This window comes from Populus trichocarpa, chromosome 1 (assembly GCF_000002775.5).
Source record: "Populus trichocarpa isolate Nisqually-1 chromosome 1, P.trichocarpa_v4.1, whole genome shotgun sequence".
Classification (NCBI taxonomy): domain Eukaryota; kingdom Viridiplantae; phylum Streptophyta; class Magnoliopsida; order Malpighiales; family Salicaceae; genus Populus; species Populus trichocarpa.
The window spans coordinates 45,027,704-45,036,410 of NC_037285.2; positions in this window are offsets into that span (position 1 = coordinate 45,027,704).

An 8,707-nucleotide genomic window follows, 5' to 3' on the forward strand; every position below is an offset into this window, starting at 1 on the left:
TTTTTATCTTTGTCATTTTCTTGATTTTTTATTTCAATTTTGTCCATCATTATTTTATTTAATTTAATTTTTGTATTCAATTTTAATCCCCATTCTTTTTATGATTGTTTTTTTTGTCGTTTTTTAAATTTGTTTTATTTTTTAATTTAGTCCCTCGTTGTTTTTATCCATTTAGTTTTTATGTCAAATTTAATTCTCAGTATTTTAATTGCTATTTGTTTTGATTTTTAATTCTGGATGATTAGGGATTTTGCTTAGTGATTTTTTAATGTTTTTCTTCTATGGGCTAATCTCGATCTCATGAATCGGGTCACTAGATTCAAGGATTAGCCCGATTTAATTTTGTTATTTTTATGCTTTTTTGTAAAAACTAATTATTTTTTAATTTCATCATTTAACTCATTAGGTCTTGAGTTTCATGGTTTTTCCCGCTTTCCTTTATGTCCCGTTTATATATTTCAGGTTGCGGGCTTGTCCGGTTAACCCAGGATTATTCAGGTTTTTTTTCAATGTTTTTTTTCAATATAAATTTTTTTGATTTAGTCCTTCAACATTAAGTTATTGAGTTTTGAATTTCGTGGCTTTTATCATATTTATTTTTATGAGTTTATCATCATCTTATATTTTTTATCTTAAATTTTTTTTTGATTGTTTTTAAAATTAGTTTTTTTTAAAAAAATTTTGTTATTTTAAGTCACGTTAATCAAGCTACCCGGCTTGACTTGAATTATCATGACTTGAATATAGTTTTTTTCTGCGTAGCAAACTGTGTAGCGTTAGAATATGAAACAGCAATTTTCGGCGCATAGTCACAGTATGAAGAGATGTCGGGCGGATAACAAAGAGTGTGATTGCAAAGCAAAAGCAGTGGCGTAGCCGCATCAGCAAACCAGCGAAGTAGGAAAGAATCTAAGTTTAATGGACAGCAGACGTGCTCACAAAGTATATTGATTTCGGCATTCACGTAGATTGATGGCCACTAGATGTACCATAAGCTGTCTTCTTATCTTTGTTGAATTTCTTTCTGTATAGTTCCAAAATATGACGGAAAGGGATTGAAAAACCCACCTCTCAAGTCAATGGTTTTCGAAAGAGAAACCCTTTCTATGAGATAATGTCTAGCCTTGCTATGGGATCATTTCTCTGTGTTCATGGCAAAATCATGCAACCAAAAATCTATATCTGGGATTGGCCTTTTATTCTGATAAAAACAGGAAGTTGATTCTGCTGTGAACCTTGCGTCGATTCTCTTGAATACAACAGAAGCCGAGGTTTTCCATATATAATTGGAAGAATGATAATCATGTTGCTTTTGAACAGATCATGGTGCGGAAAAGGCCAAGCGAAGAGAATTAATGCCTACTTATCTTAAATTTCTGGCAGGCATGGTGGGCGAAAAGTATATGCAGAAAAACATAAGAGAGATGGATCTTTGGTTACGAAGATGCTCTGATACACATTTATTTACGAGACTGGGGCAAACTATCATGGCTGAAACCAAAAATAACCACCACCCTGCAAAAAAAGTATGAAACCCAGTGAAAGAAAGGCTAGAAAAATTAGAAATAAGAGAAGAAGGATTTACACGAATAATATCATATCTAATCAAGGTATGAGTAGTTGATGGAATAGAAAAGAAAGGTATATGCTCAAGAAAAACAACAAGATGAGACACATAAAGTTTCTGAGTTATTGAATCAAAACAACGATACCCCTTTTTATCTTAACCATAACCCAGAAAGACACAAATAGCAGATCGAGAGGACAATTTACTGCATTCTACATGAGGACAAAGAACAAAACAAGTACAATAAAAAACTCTAAAGGAGAAATAATAGGAACATACCCATATAACAAAATGAGACAACCCGAACTATAAGACAATGGAATTGTATTAATCAAACTTACAACAGTAAGGACAACTTCCCCCCTTTAAACTTACTAGGAATAGAAGCAGACAACAAGAGAGAACGAGCAGTTTTGATAATGTGCCTATGTTTTCTTTCAGCAACTCCATTTTTCTGAGTATCTATACATGAAGTTTGATGGATGGTTCCATCTAAGGCAAACAACTGACAAAAGTTATTAGAGGTGTATTCTCCACCCAAATCACACCTAAAGCATTTGATTACAGCAGAATGTTGAGTTTTGACAAGAGCTTGAAAGGATGCATATATCTCAAAGAATTTAGAACGATGTTTCATTAAATAAACCCAACAATAACGAATATGATCATCAATAAAAGAAACATAATATTGAGACCCTCTTTTTATGAAAACAGGAGAAGGTTTTCATACGTCAGAATGAATCAAGTCAAATGGTAAAGAAGAAACAGAAATACTTCAATTAAAAGGAAAAGCGGAAAATTTTACCAGTTTACATCTACTACAATCAGAAATGTCACAGGTTTTCAAATTTCCTAAAGCTCCTATAGATGCCAAAAATCTCAAACAAGAAGACGAAACATGACCTAGATGAGAATGCCATAAATAAAAACAAGAATATGAAAGACTCAAATGAAAAGAAGAAAAATCAACAGTAGTAGTAGCAGTAGTGGTAACTTGTACTTTTAACTCATCCAAAATGTATAGTTCATTCTCCCTACGGCCTGTCCCAATCAGCTTCTGAGACTGCAGATCCTGTACACAACAAAAAGAACCAGAAAACATGACTAAATAATCACTAGAATCACATAATTGGCCAACAGAAGCAAAATTAAATTTGAGGTATGGAATAAGTTAAACATTAGAAGGAGACAAGTGAGGTGTGACAACAGAACCAACACCTCTTAACGGCATGAGAGTGCCATCAGCAGTCATAACAGGAATGGAAAGTGAAGGGGACATAAAGGTCAAAGATGAAGAATCTGGAGACATATGATGTGAAGCACCAGAATCTAAGACCCATTTAGAATGTGACATACCTGAGGAACTATGAGGCAACTAACCTATGAAAGTTGAAACGGACATTACTTATGGTTGTAAGGAGAGAAACTTCTGAAATTGCTCAGCCATAGTACTAGGATCTGTGATAGAGCCTGATGAAGATACTGTTGCAGTATTGTGGTGAGGTGGTCTATAACCCTAAGGTGGTCTATGAACATTAGATTATGACTGACTGTCATGCTTCCAAGCTTGATTATGTTGTCTTAACTTGGGATATTGGGTCTTCCAATGACCTTTCGGCTTACAGAAACTGCATTCGTCAGAGCCAACTTTTGTGTAAGGCTTATTCGGATGATTAGAGAATATGACTTAGAAGGTACTGTTAGTACAGAAGGATTCAAAGAAGAAAGAATTTTCTTTTCAGAATAAGACTGAAGACATATTTTTTCAGCTAATAACTCACTGACAACAGAGTCAACAGAAGGCAGTGGAGAACAATGCAGAATTGAACCCTTAAGTCCTTCAAAATCACTACGAAGTGCTGTTAAAAACTGTATCAATTGTTGTTGCTCTTTACGCTCAATATAGGCACCACATGCCTTTAATTCTGTCAATTATGTAAGAGCCAATTGATCCCAAAGATCTGTCATAGCAGAATAAAACTCCTGAATACTCATATTCTTTTGATGAATAGCTCGTATGTCATCCTCTAACTGATACTGCTTTGCAAAATTTGATTGCGTGAATAATTTTTGTAGATGATCCCAAACCCCCTTTGTTGTCTCATACTTCGCTAACTACATACTTATGAAATGCTCAACAGAATTGTTGATCCAAGTAATCATCTTTGCATTGTTTGTTTCCCATGTATATATCATAACAACATCCCCCTCCTTAGTATTTTTGGGTATCACGTAAGTTCCACTAACATATCCCCTCATCTTCTTACCCTTAAGGAAATTCTTCATTACATAACTCCAGTACGAATAATTTTTTCCATCCAACCTCACACTCACAGACTGAAGCGAATCATCTCTTTCGGTCAGAGTTGTTAATTCCGTTCCGTTTCGGCCGGAATGCCCGGAACCTCTCGTACCAGTTAAAAAAACGAAACAAAACGGAACAAGTTTTACCTCGCTTAAAATCTCGGCTTTATCCGGAAATTCCGGTCAAATTTCGGCCGGAACGTTCCGGTCGAATTCCATGTGTTCCGTTTCGGGTTAAAGCCACCGAGTCAAAGTCAAAGACTCAAAATTAAACCCGGTTCATTTTCATTAACTGCAGTAGTACACCCACGCTATTTTTTCTTTGAAGTCTAAAGTAAACTAAACGAAATCCCTAATTTCTCTTCCTCCTCGCAGACTCAAGTTCCCAGCCAAAACAATTACAATCGGCATCTTGTCTTTCAGTTTCACGAACTCGCCTTCCATTGGAGTTCAAACAGTTGATTCTGCTATCTCCCTGGTTTGGTCGTTCGATCATCTCTCAAACTATTACATAAGCCTCATCTCTCAATCGGCAAGTATTGTGGGCTTCTATACGGTGGATGCCCAGGAGAGAAGCCTTGTGATGGCCTTGATGCTTGTTGCATGAAGCATGATGCCTGTATCCAATCAAAGAACAGTAAGTACTCTTCCATGATATTCGATTTATCTTGCAGGAATATTTTGGTATACAGCAAAGTTTAGCTACAACTTTTTGGCTAGTAATTGTGATTTAGTAACTGGGATAACATGGTGATTAGTGTCAATGGAGGTATATAGAAAATAAGTTAAAACTGGAAGCCCGATTTTATAGATGGGAACACCATTAGAGCAGGGATATGGGGCAACAATGAATTTGGTTGCCTGTGTGTGTAACTGATAGGAGATTTGCTGTTTTGTGTTGCTTGTGACTGTAGTGTTTCGTGTTGCTTGTGACTGTAGAACTAATAATTTTTTGTTTTTGTTTTTGTGTGTTGATGGTGCAATATTGCAGATAGCTATCTAAGTCAAGAGTGTAGCCAAAACTTCATCAGTTGTATGAGCAATTTCAAAACAGGTGCTCGGACGTTCAAGGGAAACAAATGCAGGGCTGATGAAGTTATTCAAGTTATATCTGTAGTCATGAAAGCTGTTTTGCTTGCTGGAAGAGCACTTCATAAGCCATAAGAGTACAAAACAGAGAAGGAGTCCCCCTGCAACCCTACATTTGTTTAATCTTGACTATTTAGAAATATTTTAAATTTTAAAGTTATGTTTGCTTGATATTGTGTTTGTACTTTGTAATGCATAATTTATAATTAATTTATATATATATATATATATATATATATATATATATATATATATATATATATATAAACAGTACAATCCCGAAACGGCACGCCGAAACACTCCGAAACCGAAACATTCCGTTCCAATTGAAAAAACAAAACACCTGCCGAAACGGTAGAGCAGGGAACTCGCAAACGCAGCTAACCATGAAAATAAACAAACTTGTGGGGAAAAAAAGGCAGATAAATCCTCTCTGACACATATCATATGATAGTTGATACGAAAAGTAGCAAGAAAGAAGCTCAGCACCCCCCTTAACAAACCAACAAACATGGAAAGCGATGAAAAATTGAAACGACAGGAGCTTAAGCAACTCGATCATGGCCAAATAAAATAGGAACAGTATAAACTAAAAGGGAAAGGGAAATAGTTTCATCCCCCTTTTCTTGTTGAGAGTCAACACAACTGTTGGTTCCAAAAATATTATAAAACTATGAAATAAAATTATTTGAGTGTATTTAGTGTTATGGTCTCAAACAAGCACTTTGTGCTTGGTTTGAGAAATTCTTTGTTGTGATCTCGTCTCCTGGATTTGTTTGTAGTAGTCATGATTATGCTCTTTTTATTAAGTGCACTGATGCAGGTCGTATCATTTTATCTTTATATATTGATGACGTGATTATTATTGGTGATGACATTGATAATATTTTAATTTTGAAGACAAAGTTGGCTAGATAATTTGAAATGAAGGATTTGAGTTATCTTTGATATTTTCTAGGTATTGAGGCAGCTTCTTCACCTAGAGGTTATCTTATTTCTCAATCAAAATATATTGCAGATATTCTTGAGCGGGCTAGACTTACTGATAATAAGACTATAGATACTTCTGTTGAGGTTAACGCAAGATATTCTTCTTCTGATGGTATACCTTTGACAGATCCTACTTTATACTATACTATTATTGGGAGCTTGATATATCTCACCATTACTCGTCCAGATATTGCATATGTTGTTCATGTTGTTAGTCAGTTTGTTTCTTCTCTTACTACTGTTTATTGGGCAGTTGTTCTTCATATTTTGTGATATCTTCGGGGTACAGTGTTTCAAAGTCTTTTACTTTCATCCACCTCTTCCTCGGAGCTGTGTGCATACTCTGATGTTGATCATGGTAGTGATCTCACAGATCGCAAGTCTGTTACAAGTTTCTGTATCTTTATAAGTGATTCTAATATCTTGAAAGAGCAAGAAACAATCTATTGTTTTTCAATCCTCAAATGAAGCAGAATATCGTGTTATGACATTTACTATCAAGGAGATTGTTTGGTTTACGTTGGTTACTTGCTGATATGAGAGTTACTCTTTCTCATCCTACTCCTATATATTGTGACAACCAGAGTTCTATTTAGATTGCTTACAACTCGTTTTTTCATGAGTGAACTAAGCACATTGAGATCGATTGTCATCTTACTCGTCATCATCTCAAGCATGACACCATTACTTTACCTTTTGTTCCTTCTTCCTTGCAGATTGTAGATTTCTTTACTAAGTTGCATTCCATCTCTCATTTTTCTTTTCTAGTTGGCAAACTCTCTATGCTTATAGTTGTCGCATCGTAAGTTTGAGGGGAGATGTTAAATAATATATTAACTTCTATTTTATTTATTAAGAGTAAAATAATATTTTCAGTTTAAACTATATATAATCTCTTTGTATTTATGTTAATTTGAGAACTTTAGAATAAACAGATTAATGAGAATTTCAGTCTCCTTCTCTTTTATGTTTGTATTTTTTTTGTGTTAATTTAGATTAATTTAACCTTTAGAATCCCATTATATAGATTTAGAATTGTTTAAATATTTATTACATAATTTTGAATAATTTATTAAAAACTAAATTATTATAAATTATTTAATTATTCTATCTATCATAATAATCCATACAAACTCACATGAACTAACAGAAGATGAATGTAATGCATAATACAGAAGAACTGTTAGCAAACTGTTTAATCTAACTGCCATTCCTAGAAAAACATTGCGAGAATTCCAAAATTAAGAGTTAGCCTCTCATAGCCTGAAAAGGCAATCATGAACACATGTTCTGGACAGTGCTTTTAATGCACAACCAAAGCAACCAGACAGCTAAAAAGGCCATCAAAATATACCAAACACATCACAAAGAAAGGGGGAAAAAGGCACAACGGGAAAAGAAGAGAAGCCAGAGCATGCAAGCAACCGAGAAGAAAGAGAGAAGGGAGAAACAATGACCAGAGAAGATGCAGAATCAAGCAAGCTCGATCACTGTTTGAATTCACATATATTCTGTTTATTTTTATATTTTAAAAATATTTTTTAAAAAATTTAATTTATTTTATATTTTTATTTTAAATTAATATTTTTAGATCATTTTAATACGCTGATATCAAAAATAATTTTTAAAAAATATCATTTTAATGTATTTTCAAATAAAAAACACTTTAAAATAATTGTAACCACACTTTCAAACATGCTTCTCCAAGTCTTGTTCTACAGTGTTTTCACCAGTGCATTTAGTTTTTTTTTTTATTTAATAAAAAGGAAGAGCAGCCATGTGTATTTTCTTTCCATTGTAGCCATGACACTGGCAGGACTGTATTCCAAGTCGTGCACTCGTGCTTACTTCTTTCTGCATTGACCCAAAAAGTAAGACCACCAATGTGTTTTCTTACAGCAATATTTATTTTCATTTTCTAACACTAAAACTGTTTGTTTCATATAAAATAGTTTTTTAGAGATTATTTTTAAAATTTTTTTGTGTTTGTTTGCCATTAGAAAAATTAATCAACAAAAAAATATTTTCCAGTCAAAGAAAAATTTGGTTTGGTTTTCAAAAAAATATTTTCCTTTTATTTTGGATGTAAAACACTTTTCAGAAATTATGAAAAATTTAGAAATATCATATTATTTGCTGATTATATCAAATTTGGTCCTTAAACTTTTTATTTCTAAATATTTTATTTTGATTTTTTTTCAATTTTATCCCTTAGAATTTGATTTAATTTGATTTTTATATTAACTTTGGTCCTTATTTTTGTGACTGTTATTTGTTTTTTCTTATTATTTTTTTAATTGAAATATTTTATCTATCAAATTTGGTTCTCATTCTTTTTATTGTCACTTTTTTTTATTTGAAATAATTTATGAAATTGTTATTATTATTATTTTAATTTCATCATCTTTTAATTTTTTTTATCTGTTAAATTTGATCTCCGTTATTTTGAATGTCATTTACTTTATTTGAGATAATTTATGAAATTAGATTTTTTTTTAATTTCATTCTCATTCAACTTTTTAATTTCTAAAATTTATTCCTTATTATTTTAATAAACTTGAAAAAAAATAAAACATTAAAAAAATATTTTCCAACTCATTTTCTATTATATAATCAAACACTGAAAAATATTTTTCAATTTATTTTTTATAACATTACCAAATATAAAAAAATAATTCACTTTTCAAAAACCCACTTTCCAAATAAAAACTACTTAAAAAAAAAAAAAATTTCCAGTGTTTGTTTGATTATATTTCC